At 37.7% G+C, this 22,781-nt stretch overlaps 1 protein-coding gene across 1 annotated transcript in view; it reads left to right on the top strand.

Annotated features, from left to right (window-relative positions):
• LOC124594447 (uncharacterized protein C18orf63-like) overlaps positions 1-22,781 on the top strand; it is a 127,778-nt gene that overhangs the window by 47,725 nt on the left and 57,272 nt on the right. The window lies entirely within an intron of this gene.

The raw sequence follows: 22,781 nt of genomic DNA, 5'->3' as shown, positions 1-22,781 counted from the left end.
CCATTTGGCTGACCATATTTAGAGTTTCTGTGGTTTCCCTGAATTGCTTAAGGCAAATACTGTGATGGTTCCTTTGTCAGGATATACTGTCTATTTCCTTCTCCAATTCAAGTTCGTGCTCCATGTCTAATGACTTCATTGTCAACGCGAGTGAAGCCTTAATATTTCTTTTTTCCTCAAACTTCAGAGAAGATACGGCAATAACTTGTTTGAAACCCATTATTTAAAAACACTGTGTGACATTTCACAATGGTGTCCCTCAGAAATCGTTTACTTTAATGCCTTGAGTATGATCTAACCATGAGAAATGGAAAACATGCCTGATGAGCCTGTCTGAGTGGTAATAGAGGCTTTACTCGCATGAAACTTTCATAGCAACAGTCCCATTTCTCAGTTTTCATCACAATGACTTTGTGAAAGATTCTCAACTGGTTGACTTATGTTCATAAATGAAAGATTCTCACTTATCCAAAATCTACCGAGCGAGGTGGCGCAGTGGGTAGCACACTGGACTCATATTCGGGAGGACGACGGTTCAATCCCGTCTCCGGCCATCCTGATTTAGGTTTTCCGTGATTTCCCTAAATCGCTTCAGGCAAATGCCGGGATGGTTCCTTTGAAAGGGCATGGCCGATTTCCTTCCCCATCCTTCCCTCACCCGAGCTTGCGCTCCGTCTCTAATGACCTCGTTGTCGACGGGACGTTAAAACACTAATCTCCTCCTCCTCCCCTTATCCAAAATCTCTGGAATTGTTTTCAAAAAACACAGCTCTTGCAGCCACAGAATCACTTCTCTCTATTGACAGTTTCTTCTCATTGTTCATCTTGTAAATATCTTGTGGGAACACAAATAATTTACTGAGCTAAAATGTGATAAACGGAAATTTTTAGTGGAGATACAGGGAAAAATTCAGTAATCTATTGTTTGCTAGATACCAGGCTTCAACATCACAGAAATTAAACTGTCCGCCCCTGGTGGCTGAGTGGTCAGTGCGACAGAGTGTCAATCCTAAGGGCCCGGGTTCAGTTCCTGGCTGGGTCGGAGATTTTCTCCGCTCAGGGACTGGGTGTTGTCTTGTCCTAATCATCATCATTTCATCCCCATCGACACTCAAGTTGCTGAAGTGGCATCAAATTGAAAGACTTGCACCCAGCGAACGATCTATTGCATAGGAGGCCCTAGTCACATGACATTTACATTAATTAAACTGAAGGTCACCTCTTCACCAGTTCTGCCAAAACATCAGAATGATTAAGAGGTGAACACGGATGGTAAAATCAAAACAAAATGGCTTCTCTGAGGAGCTGAATTGTCAGTTAGATCCCACCAAAGTCTTGAATTGACAATTAGCAATGCAGAGTTGGCTGTTGGTGCACATTGATCTGTTGCATCATCCATTCTGGACTGTTGTCTTGTCCTGCATCTCTGTGAGTGGGCAATGCATGGCAGATGTTTGACAGCTGTCAGCAGTTGAATGTCCTATTTCCTTTGTTAAGGCCAAGAGGATTACCACTATGGTCAATGTCAAGGGCTATATAGCCGGCACATTTGTCATTCAGGTGGTTGCCCTACAAGGGATTGGTGCTATCACAAGAGTGAAGTTTTGTATGCAGCCAAATCAAAAAGGCAGCACCCAACAAATGAGGTATGTACAGGATGATAATGATCATGAGAATAACTCATTGACAGCAGAGTCAAAACTTGGATCACTATTGAAGTCTGACTCCACAATCAGCATCAGTTGGGAGAAAACAATGTTGAAAGCTCATGAGAATAAGCATCAAACTGGAGTGAAATCCAGAAAATAAGGGAATAGAAATTAGAAGAACAAGGAGTAGGCTGAAGTTATGAAGGAATCAGATCAGTGCCAAATCCAAGTGTAGACCAAGTCCTACCCACAAAGTCTTGAGACGCAGTCACAGCTCAAAGTCTCTCAAAAGAATTATTATGGAGCCTCATTCATCAGTCAGTGTCTTCACCAAAAATGTCCACTGAATAAAACTGTAACAGGTCAATAGGGTTACCTCAAATTTTTGCCATTATTTAGTAGGACAGTTGATGTGGACAGGTAGTGAAAGGCTGGGGTCAGTTGTGACCAGTCACATTTGGTGAATCATTTGTGAACTTTATTTAACAGACAATGTCTGAAAACAAAACTAACCACTTAGAAATGTAACAATTTAAAATAAAATGTAAATAATTTAAAACTGATTTCATAGAAATGAATAAATCCACATTTGACTATCTTGTAATAGATGGGTGTCAATAAAGTCTGCCATGTTTTCAAATTAGCAATTCTTGGGGTGGCAATAAAATAACTGACACCTGAAAGAATGTTAAAAGGATACCATGAACTAGGTGTCAAAGAGAAAGGTCAAAATCAGTTACAGCAGCACTATACAAATGATGGCTACCACCTGTTACTCTGAAAAGCAGTTACAGCAGCACTATACAAATGATGGCCACCACCTGTTACTCTGTACAGCCACCATAACATTTCATAAACAATTGACTGAATACATTGTCTGGCCTAGGAACTGTTCATGTGCACTCTGTACATTTGTCCCCATGCAGATCCACAGCACACCCAAGTTGTCTGTTGCTGCTTCCTCCACACAGATTAAGAGAGCCATCCACGACCAAGTTTATTTTGCTCCTGTCAGATAATGATTGTTCCTTTTCCAGCGCACTACTGTCCACTCCTCAAGGGGTAGGCAGCTTCCTCTTCTCAGGTCGCAAGTGCCACATAACTGAAAGTGTAGTGCATTGGATGACTGTAAGTCAGCAATCCACAACTATTAATGAGCATGCCAAATAATGGTACAGTGATTACTGAATCTCATCACTCTACTGAAATGTAGTATATTGGTACTACAGCTCACTAGTTTTGATCCAAGTCTTCCCCCTGTTGTGCTTCCAGAGTGCTGAAACTGTGTTGCTGCATCCTCTTATCATTGGATAATGAAATATCACTGCCAGCCAATAGATAATTGCTCCTTGGCAGTGCTCCTCATCTTGATTCCTAGTTGCAGGATGGCAACTTTCCTCTGAAACCTCTCAAAAGTCCCCCAGTTTTTGTGGATGGATTTTCATGTACACACCTTCAGCAAGTGTTTTCATGGCCTTGTCCTCCAACAGGATGATGGCTCATGACATGTCACAGACTGTCTACCTCCCCCCCCCCCCCCCCCCCTCCCCCTTCCAAAGGAGTCTTGGCTTCACAATGGTCGCGCTCCTGCAGGAAAGTTAGCTCCTCCATTATGTTTCTCACAGAGCCACAGGTGTAGTGAAAGAATGTTTTTCCCAGTGCCAAGCCAGTTAGTGATGAGTCCCCTCTGTCAGTGATAATTTTTTCACAGCCAGGTCTGTCCAGTGAGAACCAGTGCTCTTTCTCAACACACTGGAATTGTCCATTGCCTGCATTTTGAGGAAGTATTTCCACACACCACCAACAAGCTCTTTTTGGTCCCATTTGCTTGTAAAGCCAGTGCATCTCTGTCACAGACTGTCAAGTATTTCCACAGACCACCCAGTAGCACTTACTGGTTCCTTTGTTTGTAAAGCCAGTGCATCTCACTCATACATTGTCTGTTATACTTCAGCATTCACTCCAACCTGAAGCCCATTTTCTTTAATACTTGCATTATAATTCACAATATTTTTTGCACACAAAGCCAAGTTTCCTATAACTAGATCTTTATCGAATACTGTGTGACACGAAAACTTTTTTGTTAAATTAAAAGCAACACTCTTGGTGAATTTAATAGAAGTGTTCACTTAACTGCACCACAAGCTCTCCTTGCGTGCCAGTTGGGGAACAAACACGAATGATAAAATGGCGAGATTGGTTGCAGTGTTATCTAGGTACAGTCACTTAAAGGATTGTATGCTTAGTGAGTGTCATTATTAGCATTTTGTGATTGTGATCTTATGACATGACGTGGGTCCACTGGACCATATGGATATCATTCAGATTGTACTTCTTAGGGGTACACATGAGGCTTTGGCTGTGGGCCACAAAACCAGTCGTGTTCCAGTAAAGATTATCATGTAGCTGCACACTATGTTCTTTTTGCAAGTTGCGTTACCACAGCTGCAGATGCCTAGAGCACAGAGTTGTTTGTAATGGACTTGTATACATGTATGTATCCCTAATACTATAATTAATAAGATAAGTAAAGGGTTTAGTGATTTTATTGGTATATGAAGGTAGAAGAACAGATACCATTGATGATCGTGCAGCTTCTCTAGAATGTAATGATAATTAAATCAACACCCTAGCTGCAAACAGGCGTTGATATACAACATTGGGGACATGTTGAAAATGTATGCCCCAACCAGGACTCGGTGGGCAAACGTCTATTAGGCGCATTACGAATGTAGTGGTGTGGACATGTTGCGAATGTTGGTCTCATGAGGAGCATGCTAGGGATACATCCCTGCAGGCACTCTATCCTCTATGCCCGCAGTGGCTCAGCATGTAAGCAGGAGATCCCGGGTCTGAGTCCCGGTCAGGGCACACATTTTCAACATGTCCCCAATGTTGTATGTCAACCCTGTTTGCAGCTAGGGTGCCGATTTAATTATCATTTCATTTTATTGATACATTTCTTCAACACCACGCTTGAGATACCTTCCCGTTCAGATGAATGTTTGTTGTTCTTTAGCTTTTGTGTTGCATTAAATATCTCCTGTGGATTTGCCTCCATAAATTGTAGCCCTACACCATGTGTGATATTATTTGGTGCCTCAACCAGTAGATCTATAATGGGGGTTGGTTAACCAAAAGGAGAGATAAAGTGCTTATTGTACAATTCACATATTTCATTTGGATCTTTCATGAGGTGCCTTTCATGTCTAATGCTGACTGGTTCACTTTGCATCCTGCTGGTGGTTGTACAATGTATATTAATTAGTCACCAGGCAGCCTTACCTACGTTGCCTGAATACTCTGTTGTATCATTGTTTATGTTTCCTTTTTCCTTTTTTTTAGCTTCACTGTACTTTTCTTAAATGTAAGTAGTTCTGTTTCTTTATGAAAACAGTCAAGATCATATATGAAGGGCTGAGAGCCAGAGTGGGCCAAATCCAGTTTTCATGTTTTTCGAGCTGACGTCATCTGTGAATTGCTTGCTGAATGAAATGCTTAATGGAATGGTTGGTTTGATCCAAATCCCTCATAATGTGATATAATAAAAGAGTAAAGGGATGTTTCATATCATGAATATCAAGAGATCTAATGGAAATAGTAATTCAGAAGACATTCACATGTTTATTTTGTCATATTGAAGTTACACACCATTACATAGAATTTAACAATCCAGGCACTGATTTACACTCATAATTCATTCATGAGTATATTAAATGGTGTTAACAGTGTATTATTTACTTACGGTGACATTTTTTCTTGTGGGGTACTAGTTATGTTGCTGTTGTTATGGTCTTCAGTCCAGAGACTGATTTGATGCAGTTCTCCATGTTACTCTGTCCTGTGCAGACTTTGTCATCTCCAAGTAACTACTGCAACCTGCATCCTTATTAATCTGCTTAGTATATTCATCTCTTGGTCTCCCTCTACAATTTTTACCCTCCACACTGCCCGCCAATACTAAATTAGCGATCCCTAGATCCTACCAATCGATCCCTTATTCTAGTCAAGTTGTGCCACAAATTCCTCTTTTCCCCAATTCTATTCAGTACCTCCTAATTAGTTACGTGATCTACCCATCTAATCTTAAGCATTCTTCTGTAGATAGCAAAGATTTCGAAAATTCTATTTTCTTCTTGTCTAAAGTATTTGTCGTCCATGTTTTATTTCCATACATGGCTACACTCCAAACAAATACTTTCATAAAAAACTTTCTGACACTTAAATCTATACTTGAAGTTAGCAAATTTCTCTTCTTCAGAAACGCTTTCCTAGCCATTGCCTTTCTACATTTTTTATCCTCTCTACTTCGTCCATCATCAGTTAGTTTGCTCCCTAAAAACTCATCTACTACTTTAAGTGTCTCATTTCCTAATCTGACTCCCTCAGCATCACCTGATTTAATTTGACTGTATCCCATTATCCTCGTTTTGCTATTGTTGATGTTCATCTTATATCCTCCTCGCAAGACACTGTCCATTCCGTCCACTGCTCTACCAGGTTCTTTGCTGTCTCTGACAGAGTTACAATGTCACTGGCAAACCTCAAAGTTTTTATTTCATCTCCACTGATTTTAAATCCTACTCCAAATTTTTCTTTTGTTTCCTTTTCTGCTTGCTCATTATACAGATTGAATAACATCGGGGATAAGCTACAACCTCGTCTCACGCCATTCCCAACCACTGTTTCCCTTTCGCGCCCCTCGACTCGTGTAACTGCCATCTGGTTTCTGTATAAACTGTAAATAGCCTTTCACTCCCTGTATTTTACCCCTGCCACTTTTAGAATTTGAAAGAGAGTATTCCAGTCAACACTGTCAAAAGCTTTCTCTAAGTCTACAAATGCTAGAAACGTAGGTTTGCCTTTCTTTAATCTAATCTTCTAAGACAAGTTGTAGGGTCAATATTGCCTCACTTGTTCCAACATTTCTATGCAATCCAAACTGATCTTCCCCAAGGTCAGCTTCTACATTCATCTGTAAATAATTTGTGTTAATATTTTGCAGCCGTGGCTTATTAAACTGATAGTTCAGTAATTTTCACACCTGTCAACGCCTGCTTTCTTTGACATTGGAATTATTATATTCTTCTTGAAGTCTAACGGTATTTTGCCTGTCTCATACATCTTGCTCACCAGATGGTAGAGTGGGCTGGCTCTCCCAAGGCTATCAGCCGTTCTAATGGAATGTTGTCTACTCCCAGGGCCTTGTTTGGACTTAGGTCTTTCAGTGCTCTGTCAAACTCTTCACGCAGTATCATATCTTCCATTTCAACTTCATTTACATACTCTTCCATTTCCATAATATTGCCCTCAAGTACATCACCCTTGTATGGACCCTCTATATACTCCTTCCACCTCTCTGCTTTCCCTTATTTGCTTAGAATGGTTTTCCATTTGAGCTCTTGATATTCATACAAATAGTTCTCTTTTCTCCGAAGGTCTCTTTAATTTTCCTGTACACAGTATCTATCTTACCCCAAGTGATATATGCCTTTACATCCTTACATTAGTCCTTCGGCCATCCCTGCTTAACCATTTTTCACATCCTGTCGATCTGATTTTTGAGACGTTTGTATTTCTTTTCGCCTGCTTCATTTACTGCATTTTTATATTTTCTCCTTTCATCAATTAAATTCAATATCTCTTCTGTTACCCAAGGACTTCTACTACCCGTCATCTTTTTACCTACTTGATCCTCTGCTGCCTTCACTATTTTATCTCTCAAAGTTACCCATTTTTCTTCTACTGTATTTCTTTCCCCGATTCTTGTCAATTGTTCCCTAATGCTCTCTCTGAAACTCTCTACAATCTCTGGTTCTTTCAGTTTATCCAGGTCCATCTCCTTAAATTCCTGCCTTTCTGCAGTTTCTTCAGTTTTAATCTGCAGTTCATAACCAATAGATTGTGGTCAGAGTCCACATCTGCCCCGGAATATCTCTTATAATTTAAAACCAGGTTCCTAGATCTCTGTCTTATCATTGTATAATCTATCTGAACCCTTCCAGTGTCTGCAGGCCTCTTCCACATATACAACCTTCTTTCATGATTTTTAAACCAAGTGTTAGCTATGATTAAGTTATGCTCTGTGCAAAATTCTTCCAGGCAGCTTCCTCTTTCATTCCTTACCCCCATTCTGCATTCACCTACTACTTTTCCTGCTCTTCCTTTTTCTACTATCGAATTCCAGTCTCCCACGACTACTAAATTTTCGCCTCCCTTCACTATCTGAATTTCTTTTATCTCATCATACATTTCTTCAATCTCTTCATCATCTGTGGAGCTAGTTGGCATACAAACTTGTTAACTGAACCTTCCGTTAATTGGTAGAACAACATTGTAATAAATGAAAAGCTCTAGTTTGCTTTTGTTCACAGTATTAGTTTTATTGTTTTAACTGGTTTTCAGCTTACAAGGCCATCTTCAGACATTTACTGAATATTGTCATCAAAGAAGTTATAATGTTTGTAAACAACATTGGAAGAGAAGTTACACGTCTAGATTGAAGCAGAAACATACAGTAAGCAACATCTTTGACAGTGTGCTGGAAATGCAATGATAAAGTAAAAAATTGAACAGTAAATAAATAAAAACAGAGTAGACAGGAAAAACTTTAGCACAAAATAGGAAGAGCATGCCTACATAACAGTTTCTGTTAGTAAACAAAAGTAATAAAATAAAATGAGTACTTGACAAGGCTACTTCAGAATGTATAAAATATGGAGAGCGATATATAAACCAATTAAAAGAAGAAAGAATTATCAATTTAACTACAGAATACATGAGGAACTTAAGCAATATCAATAAGATAAACAGAAGTGAATAAATGCAGGAAATTGGAAGAGTCTGAGGGAACATACAGTAAATGCAATCTTTGTGAGTGTTGTACTATTGCATTTTAAAACATAAAAAAGGCTGAACAGTATGCAAATACAAAAGGAGCAAACAGGAAAAACATTAACATTATACTTAAAACTGTGACTGTGTAACAGTTTGCTTAAAATAAATGAACCAAATAAAATAAAAACAATATTTGGTGAGACAACTACAAGAGGTATTAAACATGGAAATTAATACAAGTACCGGTTAAAAGAAAGCATTAACGATTGAAATTACAGTCTTTATGGATTACATAGGCAACTTCAATAAAATGAAAGTACTTAATGAATACAGGAAAAAATATCTGCCCCCATGCCCAGAGATGATTTTAAAGCACAGTTAGATACAAGAAAATTTATTGCCACAGCCAATGGTACAATTGAGCACATACTGCATAGGAAACAAAAATGGAAAATTATAACCCTCCTCTATGCCCACCTGCTTCCCAATCCACTGTCTCCAAGAAATGGTGTACATTACCATATCGAGGAGAGGTATCACAGATTGCAGCCAAAGCACGGAAAGCCTGCAAGTATAGGCTATCCTACTATGTTAAGAACACGACAGACAAGATCCAGTTATTAGCCAACAGTGGGGTATACAGAACTACCTTTTCTGACAAGGAGAGGCCACAACGTTTGGAACGCGGATTTACTGTAAACTTTGTACACTCGTGGTACTCCATGAGGACAACAAAATGTGTAAGTAGTAGCGCGTACTTCTCAAGAGTTATTGAGAAAATCGCAAGATAATTCCGGTCATCAGATATATACCTGTGCGTGGCCATTTTTACCATGAAGTGGCGGCAGCCGAATGAATAGTGTTCAAGCCCCGTAATCGCTGGATCAAGTCCCATTCATCAGTTTTTTAATTTTCAACACAGTCATTTTCTTTACTATTTATATTACAATTGATATAATGGGAAAAATGTGTGTAATCAGATGAACTTTTATTAAATTTACAATGTTATTTGGCAGTCTATAAATTTTTATTATCACAAATAATATAATATTCATAACTATCGACTAGTAAACGACCAAATGCATAAAGTGAAACTGAAAATGTATGCTTGTCCGTGTCTTCAAAATTGTTCATATTTAATCGAAAGAGAACGAGAAATTACTTCTCCTGAAGATGCTATAAAATACACTCGATACTGCATGACCAATTATCAGCGCCAATATTTAAGGAAATACTGCGTTATGCATGGCTTGCTTCCAAATTATTGGCTGAAAGAGAGGTTTTTGAAAATGTTAATGAAGTTTGTATTTCCATGGAAAACCTCAAAGCAGCTGGTGCCATTTAACTATATTTTCCATGTTTTTACAAAAAATACCATCCTGCAACTTGTACTCGTAATGTCAAAAGTGATGATCAACTGTACATCTTTCGAAAGCCGTCTGTGCCAGTCAAAACTTGGAGGTAACAAGTTGTTTCAGGCTCCTTCCAGGTATAAGGGATTTCTCAGATCACAGACAAGCATACTTTTTCAGTATTAGTTTATGCGTTTGGTCGTTTACTAGTCGATAGTTATGAATATTATATTATTTGTGATAAAAATTTGTAGATTGCGAAATAACATTGTAAATTTAATAAAAGTTCATCTGATTATATGTATTTTTCCCATTATATCAACTATAATATAAACAGTAAAAAAATAACTGTGCTGGGGGGGGGGGGGGGGGGGATGGATGAACGGGACTCAATCTAGCGATTACGGGGCTTGAATGCTAACCACTCAGCTGCCGCCACTTCATGGTAAAAATGGCCATGTACAGGTAGATATTTGACGACCGAAATTATCTTGCGATTTTCTCAATAACACTTGAGAAGTACATGCTACTGCTTACACATTTTGTTGTCCTCATAGAGTACTGCGAGTATACGAAGTTTGCAGTAAATCTGCATTCCAAACGTCGTGGCCTCCCCTTGTGAGTGTGACAAGTTTACATTGATCACTCAGGCAGAGATGTGGCAACTAGGCTGGCTGAGCATGAATGCAGCTGGAGGTTGCAGAATTCTGACTCTGCATTTGCTGAGGATGTACTGAGTGAGGGTCATAACTACCAGCAAATGTCCTATGTCCTTCACTTAGCAAACAAAGGCCATAAACTCCACCTGCTGGAAGCCCGGGAAATTAACAAACACCTAATCCTAAATGACCAGACACAGCTCAACACTTCCCCTCTCCTAAACTTCATATAATCATCTCCGTTTTTCATTACTTCCCACATTGCCTGTTCCTGCGTATTCCCATTTTCCTGTATTCATTAAGTTCTTCTATTTTATTGAAGTTGTCTATGTAATCCATATAGACTGCAGTTTCAGTTGTTAAGGCTTTCTTTTAACTGGTACTTGTATTACTTCATTTTTTTTTTATCTTATTGATATTGTTTATGTTCCTTATGTATTCTACAATTACATTGATAAATCTTTCTTCTTTTATTTGGTTTATGTGTCACTCTCCATTTTTATACGTCCTGAAGCAGCCTTGTCAAATACTAATTATATTTTATTTTATCTGTTTTGTTTATTAATAGAAACTGTTACTTAGGCATACTGTTCCTATTTTGTGTTTTGCTACCACACTGTCAAAGATGTTACTTACTGTACATTTCTGCTTCAATCTAGACGTGTAACTTCTCTTCCAATGTACAAACATTGTAATTTATTTGGTGACAATACTCAGTGAGTGTCTGAAGATGGCCTTGTAAGTCGAAAACCAGTTAACACAATAAAAGTAATACTGTAGAACAAAACCAAACTAGTGCTTTTCATTTAATATAAACTTGTACTACTGTGCTAAGTGTGGGTTTCGTCTCTATCTGGGCTACAATAATGCATTCACTATACTGTTATAATAGCTTACCTGTGCTGCTATTTCTTTTATTCATTATTAAACCAACTCCTGCATTACCCCTATTTGATTTTGTATTTATAACCCTGTATTCACCTGACCAGAAGCGTTGTTCCTCGTGCCACTGAGTTTTACTAATTCCCGTTATGTCTAACATTAACTTATCCATTTTCCTTTTTAAATTTTTTAACCTACCTACACGATTAAGGGATCTGATATTCCACTCTACGATCTGTAGAACGCCAATTTTGTTTCTCTTGATAACAATGTCCTCCTGAGTATTCCTCGCCTGGAGATCCGAATGGGGGACTATTTTACCTCCGGAATATTTTACCCAAGAGGACACCATCACCATTTAACCATACAGTAAAGCTGCATGTCCTTGGGAAAAAATACAGCTGTAGTTCAAGATTGAGTGTGTCACATCACTATTTCAAAGTTTGCTTAAAAAATATGTGTTGAAGTTCCACATGATACTTCTCCAAAACTACAACATTTTGATTTTCTGATGATTTGTTAAAACACTACAGACCTTTCTAAATGAGAGTATTTGTGAAAATGTCGTAATGAAAGAAAAAAATTGAGAAATTGTAATAAAGAAACTAACTGTCTTGAGAAATGATAAAGTGGAAGGACTGCTAACTGTCAGTATGACATTAATGTGTGAAATTCTTAAACTGTCAAAATATTTGTATATAAAGACGAAAGAATCTGAAATTTTTTGCTTATTTAGAAATTATTTTCTCCAAAACCCCCATCCTAAATGTCCTAAAAATTTCATGGTACTTTAGTTGGTCATTGTACTTAGGGAATGTACAACCACAGTGGGCGATACTAGTCTACAAAATGTGAGAAATTTTTTGGGTAGACCTAGTTCTACTCTCAAGTTCAAAAAATCATGGACACTTAAATATTTATATCGACTGCTGATTGTAAGCAAATGTCATGCCAAACTGGTATTTCTGAATTAAAATACACTGAAAAGCCAAATAAACTGGTACAGCTGCCTAATATCATGTAGGGCCCCCGCAAGCACACAGAAGTGCTGCAACATGACATGGCATGGACTCAACTAACATCTGAAGTGGTGCTGGTGGGAATTGACACCATGAATCCTGCAGGGCTGTCCGTAAATCCATAAGAGTATGAGGGGGTGGAGATCTCTTCTGGACAGCTTGTTGCAAGGCATCACAGATACGCTCAATAATGTTCATGTCCGGGGTGTTTGGTTGCCAGCGGAAGTACTGAAACTCAGAAGAGTGTTCCTGGAGCCACTCTGTAACAATTCTGGACGTGTGGTGTGTCGCATTGTCCTGCTGGATTTGTCCAAGTCCATCAGAATACACAGTGGACATGAATGAATGCAGGTGCTCAGGCAGGATGCTTACGTACATGTCACCTGTCAGAATCGTATCTAGGCGTATCAGGGGTCTCATATCACTCCAACTGCACACACCCCACACCATTACAGAGCCTCCAACAGTTTGAACAGTCTCCTGTTGAACTGCAGGGTCTGTGGATTCATGAGGTTGTCTCCATACCCACCCGCTCAATACAATTTAAAATGAGACTCGTCCGACCAGGCAACATGTTTCCAGTCATCAAAAGTCCAATGTCAGTGTTGATGGGCACAGGCGAGGTGTGAATCTTTGTGTCATGCAATCATCAAGCATACACAAGTAGGCCTTCAGCTCTAAAAGCCCATATTGACGTTTCATTGAATGGTTTGCATGCTGTCACTTGTTGATGGCCTAGCATTGAAATCTGCAGCAATTTGCAGAAGGGTTGCACTTCTGTCACATTGAACGATTCTCTTCTGTTGTCATTAGTTCTGTTCTTGCAGGATATTTTTCCGGCCGCAACGATATCGGAGATTTGATGTTTTACCAGATTCCTGATATTCATGGTTCACCTGTGGAATGGTCATGGAGGAAAATCCCCACTTCATCACTACCTCAGAGATGCTGTGTCCCATTTCTCGTGTGCCAACTATAACACCACATTCAAACTCACTTAAATCTTATAACCTACTGTTGTAGCAGCAGTAACTGATCTAACATCTGCACCAGACACTTGTTGTCTTATATAGGCATTGTTGACTGCAGTGCCATTTTCTGCCTGTTTACATATCTCCGTATTTGAAAAGGCATGCCTATACTAGTTTCTTTGGCAGTTCAGTGTAATTACTTTACAACCTTATAAGTGAGTGGGAAAACAATTTATAATTTTGTTCAAAAGCTTTTTATAACAAAAATGAGATATGTGGAATATTCATAACCATTATTCTTTGTATGATATTAATCACAAATTAATAATTTTACTCCTTCATGGCTTTCTATGAATTAAAATTGCCTACAATTTAACACTCATTCTGTTTTTTTTTTTTTTTTTTTTTTTTTTTTTTTTTTTTTTTTTTTTTTTTTTTTTTTTTTTTTCCAATCTGTTTCTCATTGAACTTGTATAGCCTGGCTGAATTTGCACATGGACAAGAGTGAGCCAACAAGAGCAGTACTTGGGAAATGAGAATTGCAGACTGATCTTTTGATGATGGCGATTTAAAAGCATTAGCAGGACCATGAGGTGCCATAAAGGAGACAGTTATATCTTGCAGCTCATGAGAGACACTTATTGTCTGTCTCGCCCACCACTGATTGTCATACACACAAGAAATGCAATGGCTCACTATAAAGTCTTCTAAGGTATACTGTGGTCTCTTCATTTCACACACAGTAACTGGCTGCATTTTGTAGAGAACCACTCTTGCAGTGCCACTCTGGGATGCAACCCAGTAGTGACTTGATTGAATTCCTACCACAGGCTTCATAGCAGACCACTCTGCTCTCTTTTTTTAATGGAATTCCTTATTGTACTTTCATTAGAATTAAGAGTGTCTTCTTTGTTACTGATGTTGATATGGTGTGTACAAATCCAGTAGCACCTTTTATTCCAGCAGCAGCTCATGCTGCAGATTAATTCTTGTTGCAAGATTTTTACAGAGACCTCCTATCCCATCACATGCATTTTTTCCATGACCTGCTGCTGAAAACATCCACTTTTTTATCTTAATTCCTGTACTACAATATTGACCAAACTCATAAAGCTAAAAGCGGTTTTTAAAACGAGGTGCTGCACCATCAGTCACATATACATGTTTAGGAAATGCATGGCCTGTAAATGCTATGTCATCAATTATCATGCTGACAGCGCAGCATGCATGCGAATATTGATACCTGTGATGTGTGCGAGTGGTAACTTTGAATTTTGTTCTGAAAAGCAACAGACCAGTTCTCAGCAAAGTCGAAATGTAGTACTAATGTGTCAATATTCTGGGATGTGACTGATTTTACTTCTGCTATGGCCTGTCTCTGAATCCTCAGCATATGATGGTGAGCTATTCCTTTCATGACCTAACGCCTAGCCTCTGTAACAAACTTCTCTGGCTCTACCTTCCTCATCAACTCTTCTCCCTGCCACAAACCATAGGTTATGTCATTGTCAGTATCCTGAAGGTGTAACGGTCATCGCTTCAGCACCTAGACATGTTGCACACTACTGCAACCAACATATATCTTGCGGCTCTTAACATACACAAAAGTGTCAAGTCCATCTCTGTGTACCTCTTTTCTGTGACACTGCTTATGGTGAAACAAACAAGTTTTAAATTAGTGCAGTAAATACATGTGCATACTTCCTTCACTGGCTGGCATTTTACCTATTTTGGTTGTAAGGAGTAGAATTTTGTGAGACCAGTTTTTAAAGTCGAGTTCTCTTTTTCATTAAGAGATATGCTTCTCTTATTGATCTTGTCATATATATCTTTTAGCTTTTATTTTTTTCCACCGTTTTCACTAACAGAGATAACATCAGCCTGGTTAGGACTTTGCCTGCTGCAATCTTTGTCATCACTTAGGTAATATTCCAGAGTAACAGTAAGCATATCAGCTTGCAACAGATGCCCACAGTAAAAATCTGGCCACGCCCAAATACCTTTCTCATTCTTTATTTAATGAGCTTATGTAATCATATAATTTGAGAAGTGGGTAAGTATTTCTGTATTTGCTGCTCAGAGTATCAGTAACTGTACCTTTTCAGTATAGATGGCTGCTGATATAGCAGTATTTAGGTTCTGAAGCCAAACATCACATTTCGTGCACATATCACTATCCTCAGGTTCTGCACCAAATACATCTTCATTATACACTTCACAAAGTTTTGCAGATTTTGCTTGTATAAAACTTGTTTCAATTTCTTCCACTTCTGTTTTTACATACTGTTTTCTTCTTGTGCTTCTTACCTTTCCTGGATGTTTAAGGGGTGATATAATATAGGTTACAGCAGAAATGCTAAAATTCAATGCATCAACAACTTCACATCTAGGAATATGAACATCTACATTGTCTTCTTCATTTCGCATTTAGTTGATAGTGATCGTTGAGATGGGTTGTTAGTTAATTTCTTCTTGTAGTGAGTATAACAATTCCTGCACAGTGGATTTGATGCTAATACCATTACTTGAGGACAAAGATATTTCTGCAAAACCTCTGACAGATTTCGAACAACTGTGAAGTGTTTTTCGCTTTTCTTTAACACCACCTTCTTCTGTCTTTCTTCGTACTCTACCCACCTCGCCTTTCACTACAGTATTTCCTCACTGGCATTGTATCTAACAAAAAGTTCAAACCAAACACAAAACTCTATGCAGAATGGTTTATGTGCAAGTTCTCACTCATTTGTTATAAATAGAAGAGTGCTGAAAACAGTGTTGCCATCTTGTATATTTTACACTAGAAGTTCAGTGATGCGAAATATGCAGAATGTTGAAAAAATTTTAAAACTTGACACAGAAAAATGTCGTCAACTGTGTTCACACTGATTACTAACATAGTAAGCAAACAATATTTTGTGTAATTCTCAAAAGGTTTTGGATAGGGGTTTTCGAGTAAATAATTCATAAAAATGCAATTTTTTACATTTTTAGCAATAAATATTCACATAATACAGACAGCTGGAGCAGAGAAGATACTGCTTATAATTACATCGGTAGGATCTGATAATATGACACAAAATATAGTGTTCTGTAACAGCTGGAGCAGAAAAGATACTGCTTATAATTACATCGGTCGGATCTGATAATATGACACAAAATAAAAATTTGTAAGTTAAAGGAAGCCCATGAGTGTGCGGTTGAGACTAGGAGGGAGCTTTAATGCAAAACATCTGCCTGGTCTCCAGTACTTTTATATATGAAATTACTTTATTTCTTAACACTTTTGATATAGAGGCTTTATATATATATATATATATATTCCAGAGAAATTCATGACCACAAGTTGACATGACCTGTATGATTTGAGATGAAATCACCCTGCTGGAGAAAGAACCCTTTTACAGTAAAAGAAAATGGATCACTCTGACTTTTTTTATATAAAGAATAATACAAAATGTAAACTTTCAGTACACAAGGAAACTGTAGATTGTGGAAAGGTGGAATGATTGAAAATTAAATGGATGAGGTTTGAAGCATCTGAACCCATGAAAATTAAATGCTGTTCACTAAACGAAATAGAAAGCTGGAAAATTATTGACATTTCACCACTGAAAAGGGAAGAAACACTGTGAAGATTATAGCTGCTGTTCCATCCCAGTGGTCTCCAGCACAAGATTATAAAGAAGCAGTTAACATAACTAAAACTAAATATGAAATCTAATGCCTTTGTTACCTTATATTCCACCAGTTTCGCATCAGTTTTTGCAGAATTTAGAGATGGAAAACTAAGTTGTTGGCAAGTAATATGCATTCAGTAAACTATGTGATGGTCTAAACCTTAGGTTAGTTTTTCTCAGTTTCAGGAAAGTAGTATTTGGCCCACATATATTCTGCCTTAACTTAAACAATGGAAAATCCAGGATGGAATACTGACGTATTATGAAAAGGACAGTTGCTTCTCACCAAATAGCAGAGATGCTGAGTGACAGATAGGCACAACAAAAAGACTGTTAGCAAGTAAGCTTTCGTCCAAAAAGGCCTTCATCAGAAATATTCAGCTTACACAGAAGCTTTGTCATGTGTGTGTGAACTTGCATTTGCTTGAGTATGAGTGTATGTCACCTATTTCTGATGAAGGCCGTTTTGGCCGAAAGCTTACTTGCTGCCTTAACTTAATTCAACTAGGTTGACATTACTGTCTAGTATTACCTTCAGGATGACAGTTTGTTTGTAGCCCTGTTATTTCTTGGAAAGGACAGCAGTAGTTGATGTCTCAACACAAATCTATAAAATTTGTCCCATTTGCTTTCTAATCCTTACCTTTAGTAAATGGTGTCCCAGCTGTCCTCTGCTAACTTTGTTTTGAAGGTGCTGATGTTTATGTAACTCAGAATCCACTTTTTCTCAATTAATCTTGATTTCTTTTGGCACGGTGAAGATTAAGGACCAGTACTCTTAACGACTGACAACAGTGTGATGAGTAATGAAAAGCAGCACTTCAGTGGTTGACATTGTCTTTTACATTTATGCTGACTGTTGTGTAAACTGTTTTACTCTAATTTGACTCTGTTGTTCTAGTGTCAGAGCTTACCATAATTGTGAAATTATTTGAAGTGAATATATCTGTCAGTTTTTTGTAGACTATACTACAGGAGTTTGTATCAATAGCTAGGTCTCTAACTGTACTAAGATCAATAGGGCCTATTTGCTTAATTGTTCTGTAAGACTGTCAAGATAGTATAACGTATCGGTATTTGGTGGGTGGTACCTTCCAGCAACTTTATGTTTAGCTAATCCACTTGAATGAGCATTAATGGTTACCACAACACCAGCCATTTCAGTTGTTCCTTTTTTTAGTGTATTGTTCAAGAAATCTTTTAAAGATAAGATGTTCATTAACAAAGATTGGCCCACCACCTCCTTTGTGTTGTTGCCTGCAATAACTATCTGTCATTACATAAGCAACTAATTTGTGATACTTAATTTCATGGACTTTCAGCCCATGTTCTGATATTACTTACTAATAGTTATAGTGAATGCTCATCCTCAAAGATTTGCAAAAATTGAACATATTGCTAAGATACTGCAGATTTAAGTGCATTACCTTTCTTTCCATATAAATTATAATACTTTGGAGTATGGGATTCTGAATCAGTGGAATTACTATACTGGCCTTTGTCATTTTAAATTTTGTGTCTCCTGTGGTGCTGTTAGCTGGTGGTATGCTTACTTATGGACACTCTGAAGGCTGCATTACACTAAAAAAAAAGGGACGTCAAGGTCACTCACAAATGAACTATTTTTATACGTCAGGATACACAGTTCAGTCTTTTACTCTGTAATCATTTTGCTTAATTGTTCATACAAAAAACACTTAACCTCATAGTTCAAATGTAATCCATGTTTAGTATCCATGCTTTTATCTAAGATACCTATATCTAGAATTGAACATTTTTCATATCTTGAACGTAATAATTTAAATCTTACATGTGTTTTTCTTATCTCTCCCTTAACATATTCACGAGGTGTACATTAAACCATACTAATCTGTAGTGGTAGTAACAAGACTTTTTTTATTTGTTTCATTCTAAAAATTTAGTCAGAACTACAGTATAGGTATCAGCTTCATTACATGCTACATCATTAGTACATGTTATATGGTCAACAAAATCATTGTCATGCAGCATTTTACCTTCTAAATTTGTGTCTTCTGTAATGTTTTTTGTTCTCCTTCCTAGCTTCACCACACTGCTAACTTGTATTTTATGGTTTACACTTTGTAGAGTTTCAGCTAACATTCTTCTGTGGCTGTCAGCAAATAAAAGTACATTGTACTTCATTGTAGATTTAAGAGTGTAGTTGCCATTCACACTGTTCATCGAGTTTGTTAACCTAATTAACTGTCTTTTTTCATGTAATTCTACAAGTTCCTTACCTTTCGGCTTTGGAGGTATTCCTGTTGTTTTATTCTTTCATTAATTGGTTTGTTCTTGTTATTCACATGATGTTCACAAAGTTCATTATCTTTCTTGCAGTTATCACTAACTGCCAACAATACACTGTACCTGTTTTTATCTATGAAAGTAATCTCATTTTCTAAGTTTGATATCTGTTTGGCACTTTGGTTCCACTTCTCGTGACTCCCCTTATTTCCATTTTACAATTTTCTTGTTTTATCATTTGAAACATGTCACAATTTCTACAGCTAAAACTTTTCATTTCTTAGAGGTGAAACATCACACTTAAGAATATCCGCAATTTTTTCTAAACTTGAAATTTGTTCATTTAGTTTAACTATTAAAATTACCACAAATTCTTTGTTGAGCTTCTTGCTCTGTTGTTTGATATTATTCTTCTTGCAGGTTGTTTGGGAGATAGTTTATGATTGAACATCTGACAAAAATTGTTCCCAACTTTTTATCCTCTTTGTAGCTGTTCAGTCAGTACTTTTTAGCCCAGTTCTCAGAAGCTCATATTTGTTCATTGCTCAGTAGATTATAAAGACAGAATATTATTTCCTTTATCTAGCAGTAACTTAGTGTCTCCATATTTAGTCAGTTAGTTACTCGTTCCATAGACTGTTTTCACAATAAATGATGTGTTGCAGAACAGGTCAATAGAGCAGACATAGATTGAACACACACACACACACACACACACACACACACACACACACACACACACACTCTAAGGTGTATGAAAACATGTGTTAAAAGCTTTAGGAATTTATTCTTGACATCAAAACTGTACAAAAAGTACTTATGAACGTGGATCCAAAAATCCTTCATTGGAATATGCGAAAGGGGTTACCAGTAGTCACTCCCAGAGCATTTTTAAATCACTTTCTTATTTATGGTTGGTCATGGCATTTGTTTTGTTTTGTCGGATTGTTGTTTGTTCTGTTTTAAAGTATCTTCCATCACAACAAAGTATTCAGTATCTGAAATAAAGGATATGCACTATAAGAGGCCCGTTGTGCATGGTCTCCTTCAAAATACTTCCTCCACAATTCATACACTGCTTCCAATGCTGTTCCCACTTCTGGAAGCGGTCTTGGTACACTTCTTGCTGGATCATGCAAAGTGCTGTCTGCAAATTTTCTTTTATCTCTTCTCTCATTGCAAATATTCATCCTTTCAATGGGGTTTCCAAGTTTGTAAAAAAAGAAGAGGAAGAAGTCTGCAGGGCCACAGGGCCAGGTCCAGAAAGTAAGGAGATTGAGGCAGCACAGTGATGAATTCTGTCACTACATTTCAAGCAATTTCCTTTGAGATGTTTAAATTTTCCCACCTCCGCGTTGCAAATGTTTTGAGCTTCGACCATAGTTGAAATGCCCAGTCGATGGGCTGTTGTTTTCACGTCAGTTCTACCAACATTTAGAGTTGTTTAGTTCTCGGGGTTTTGTAAAATTCCTGGATTCATGTCTTGTCGCTGTGCAGCCTATTAAAAGGATTGCGGAAGACTCCCAAATAAATTCCAAAGTACAGTGCAGTTTTAATACCAATATATTTCCAGGACTCTGGTTTCCGAGCCTGGTGAACTGTACTGGTTACATTACATGTACCCAAAGTTGACATCAAACGACACAGAGTTCACAACAATCAACAAACGAGTGATCCTACAATACATTTTCTCGCAACCCTAGCCAAAAATGAGTGCCCCAAGGCGCCTGCGTGACCTCTATTTATACTTTTGTTAACAATTACCTACAATGAAAATTACAATTTTATGTAAAATCACAACTGAAAGTTAAACCGAATTTACAATCTAAAAATTTACAATCTCAATGCTGAACAAGGTGAACCTATTTTCAACTTAGTTACGAGTTAATATAACATTTTCTGACCAATTATGTTACAGGTAACAATTACATTTCTAAATTTGTTTATAACAAATCAACTAGTGCCTGAATTTTAGTGCTAACGTATATCAGAGATTCAATTAACATGCTTTATTTATACATTCTATTTAATTTGCTGTAGTAATTTTATACTGATAGGTTTACTGGTACATCCTGACCATGTGCTACATTTCTTTCGATTAGTTACAGTACATTTACATTTATATTGTGTTTCTCACATAAGAACAATGTTAATCAGCAAAGCATCGTTTTCGAATTATATGTATACTGAAATAGTGGTTATTTTTGTATGTAATTTGGAAACAGGTCACTTTACAATTGAACAATTAGGACTGGTGTTTATCTTTAATACTCTCCGAGGGGTTCTGATAGGTAGCAATGAGATACAGTAATATTTCACCTTCTCACATTTTCATGACATGATCCAACTGAAATGTTACATTTTTTGCAATCTCTTGGGCAGTCAGTCTTTGATTGGCACAAAAAATTTTGTTGACATTCCTGACATAAGAGTCTTCAGTGGACGTTGAAATGCACTCTGAACGAGGGTCACCTTTAACTTCTGTTCGGCCATTTTTAAACCATGTGAACCATTTATAACACCAAGTACAGCCTAAGCATTCATCACTGCTGGCCCCTTGTATAATATGGTTTTCTCTGTAATTGTTTTCTTAAGTTTCAAGCAAAATTTAAGTCAGATGCTTTGCTCCTCTTAACTCTGCCATCTCAAAATTTGCAAACTGTGTGACACAACATTCTACTAAATACAGCACTGTACAATAACTAACAGACATACAACAATGAAACTTCCCAAAGTTATGCATTAAACACAGTCATGTGCAGGGGTGTCAACTGCATTTCACACAGGCGCAAAATTATGAATGTTCCGGAACTTGTTGAACAGACCTCATATGCATGGCTAGGAGATGGTAACATGAGCACAGTATGTCAGTTATCCTGGGAGGTAGTTACCTTGTGCAAGACTGTTTATATGACTCTGCCGGTGCTTGAAAGAGACAGTCTCATTTGAGAAGATAGTTCCAGAGGGGTTGGAGAGCATCTGAGCTTGAAGAATGAGTTTGTCATACTGTGAATGAAATTCCATCAGCTAGTATAAGGACAGTTGCTTGAAGGCAAAAAAGCAAGCAAAGCTTCACATTCTGGCCCTGGTAAACCAATCAGAACTGACGAATTGCCATATCATCCTCTGCCAATAGCATCATTGGATGCAGTAGGGAGGAACATGAGGTCAGTGCACCACCCTCTCAGTTGTTGTCAGATTTCTTGATCTTGGAGCCACTAGTTCTCTGTCAAGTAGCTCTTCAGTTGGCATCACAAGGCTGAGAGTACCCTGTTTCAGTCCTCCCATCAAGGAAATATCCCAGTACCAGGAATCGAATCCCGGGAGGATGGGAAGCATTAATCACATGAAAGTGTGGGAGCAAAGAATAACTTCGTGCTAATTCTTGTTGGTGCAGTGTGCTGTATTTCTTCAGTTCCTAGCATGTACCTTATTCATTGACAAGGCTAGCTTTTCACATGATGTGATCT

This window comes from Schistocerca americana, chromosome 2 (assembly GCF_021461395.2).
Source record: "Schistocerca americana isolate TAMUIC-IGC-003095 chromosome 2, iqSchAmer2.1, whole genome shotgun sequence".
Taxonomy (NCBI): domain Eukaryota; kingdom Metazoa; phylum Arthropoda; class Insecta; order Orthoptera; family Acrididae; genus Schistocerca; species Schistocerca americana.
Note: the sequence above shows the minus strand (reverse complement) of the source record. Positions and strands in the feature narration are given on the sequence as shown.